Consider the following 3,211-nt stretch of genomic DNA (forward strand, 5'->3'; position numbering starts at 1 on the left):
ATATATATACATATATATATAAAGAAAAAAGAAAAAAAGAGGGACGGCTTCTTCTGATGGTTATTGCTTCATGTGCCTTATATGCATGTAAGAAACAAAAAAATAGTGAAGGAAATATTGTCAGAAAGATTGCCAAAAAAAAAAAAAAAGAGGGACGGTTTCTTTGTGTCTTCTCTCATGATCTATCTTGGTCCTTTTATAAATTTTTTTCTAAACTCTCCTTTGTACGGAAATGCTATGTCAGAAAAGAAGTTCATTTTTTATATGATGTTTGGTTGGAGGATTCAAACCATGATTCGAATCATGGTTCATAATTCGCTATAATATTTTCTCTCATAAAAATACACGTAAATCGAAAATAATTTTAATTACATGATTCTAATCCATGTTTCATGTTTCAAGACGTGCGAGTTGCAAATTTTTGAACCCATTAAAAAATCATAGGGCTGCAAACTTTTAAACTTAGTCTAAATTATGAGATTGCAAGATTTAAAATCTTTAAAAAAAATTATGAGGTTGCAAGATTTAAAACTTCTATAAAAAATTAAAATAAAATTATAAATTTTAAAACTTTATAAAATTATGAAGTTGTAAGACTTAGAATTTCTAAAAAAAATGTTAAAAGGGTCTAGTTGCTATGGTGCAGCCGAGAAAATATGCATACATACATACATGTATATATTTGATAAAGTTCTGACCAATAAGGTACAACCTGAAAGAGAGAATTCACAGACTAACTATAGCGGTAATAGTATAGCCTAAAATATAATAAAATAAGACAGTAAAAAATAAATACAAATTTTATACTGACGTAAAAAAATGGCCGGTGGTCAAAAGTTCTGTCAATGTATTAACCCTCTCACGGAAGCAACTAGCCTTCAACACCTGCAAGGTTAAACAAAAAAATATATAATAAATTACATAAAGACTTTTTCTCTCAAACACATATTATATATATACCTATATTTACAAATTGTACCTTTTCACTTGCAGATTTACAATTAAGATTGATAATATAAGTCACGATACGATATACGATTTAAAAATAATACAAATATCGTGTCGTATTATGTTAATTTGTAAAGTGATCGTGTCGTATTCGTGTTGCGTTTTTAAAAAAATTTCGTGTCACAAAAATAAAAAATCTGATAAAATAAAAATTTACATATTAGTGATGAGTTTATCAAAATTCATATCAAAATTGCCCCAAAAATTGAAAGAGGTTATCCACCTCGCAAATAAAAAATTCACAAAATTTTAAACTTCAAATTCAAAAAAAAAAAAAAAAGAACTACGAATACTTGATTCTATTTTGGATACGTAGGTAATCTAGATACAAAATCTAGGTGCAGTTAAAATTTTCAAATTCAAATTAAATTCCACATTGAAATTATCCAAACTTAAATCTCAAGTCAAAAATTCTAAAATCTTTTTAATTCCTCATACGGTTATATACCGAGGAATTATTTAAATCTAAATTTAAAATCACAACAAATTCCAAACTAAATTCGACATAGGAATTATCCAAATTCAAATCTTAGATCAAATTTCAAAAAAGACCTTTTAATTCCTCACACGGTCATATACCGAGGAATTATCTAAATTTCAAATTAAATTTTTAAAGTTCTTTTAATTCCTCACACTGTCACACACCTAAGAATTATCCAAATACAAATTCTAAATTTAAAACCAAATTATCCAAACACAAATCCCAATTCTAAATTTGAACTGCAAGTGGCTTGAATGGGTCGAACTAAAAATAATAAACTCATATGCTAATTAAATCCTAATATCGGTGAAATTATGTTGTTTGTAAGATATTATTTAAATATTAATAAGTATTTTTACTCAACATTGTCTTTATAATTTCACAAGAAATAAATGGATAGAGTAAGTGTTTAAGGTACAAATATTCACCCCATTTTTTTTAGCTCTCCGGCCTCCTATTTATAGAGTTAGTACTGAAGGAAACCGTCAAATGTGGATAGGACCACGTCCTCCACCTTTGGGATGCATGTCTTGTTGTCTCCACCTCGTCTACTTCTCATGTTGTGGTATTAGGGGGACATGCCTGATAGCGGTTGCATGAGCGGTAACTCTAGATAACTCGAAAGTTATGTGATATTGATTGACATGGGCAATTCTACTCTAAGTGCTAGAAAATACAAATTACGTACTAGAACTATGTGCTCAACAAGACCATGGTCTACTCTGGAGAGGCAGGCATGGAGCACCTCATGTGGTCAAGACCATATGGATGAGGATTTGCGACCAAGGTCTTACACTCTCGAGAATGAGAGCAAGGGCATGACCTAGCGAGCAGGGCCAAGGGCGCCCTTAGGGTGCATGAGCCAGCCTTGACGCATTGATAACTCTATGAAAAAAAGTTATTTTACCTCTAGTTTTGTGCAAGAACCAGCTTAATTCTCGAGATTTTAATTTATTTTTATTCATTTTGCATTAGTTTTAATTCACTTAGTTTTGTGTTTGTTTTCTTTGAAATTTAATTAATTTCATGTGTTTTGTTTTATTTTAGTGTGTTCGATTTTAATTTTTTATTTTTATCTTAATAGTATTTGAAATTTAGAGCGAAACGATATAAAAACTGGTAAATTTAGAGCACATTTGGGATAAGAGTTCTAGAACTCAGAACTATAATTCTGTTTCAAATTAGTGTTTGTTTATAAAAAGTAAAAAGTGGTTCTGATTTGACTCACTCATAATCAGTGTTTAATTTGGTTCAAAGTTTGAACCCTAATGTGATGTTTTAAATCAGAATCACCATTGATTTTAAAACTACCTCCCCATTAATTTTGAGTGTTTCAAACTTCTAATTCTAATTCTGATTTCAGAATCATAATTTAAACTTAAAATCATAAATTTTAATTTTAATTTTAAAATCAAAACTAGAATCACTTTTCTTTAACTATTGTGCCAAACCACACATTTTGCATTTCAAATACTATTGATTCCGGTTTTATATATTAATTAAATAATTATAATTTTATTTTTTTTATTAACTCCGGAATTGAATTCAGGCCGTTGTCTACAGCTTGACGGTCCAGCTCAAGGCCCCACCGCTTTAGCGCACACCATTCCTGCCCAACTGCCAATCGCCACGTAGACCGCAGCCTTTTCAGCCTGTCCTCGAGTAGCCCGGGACCCACCGCGCCAGTTCTTCAGCCATTTCTGTCGCGACATGTGGCCAACT

This window comes from Morus notabilis, unplaced genomic scaffold (genome assembly GCF_000414095.1).
Source record: "Morus notabilis unplaced genomic scaffold, ASM41409v2 Scaffold3452, whole genome shotgun sequence".
Lineage (NCBI taxonomy): Eukaryota > Viridiplantae > Streptophyta > Magnoliopsida > Rosales > Moraceae > Morus > Morus notabilis.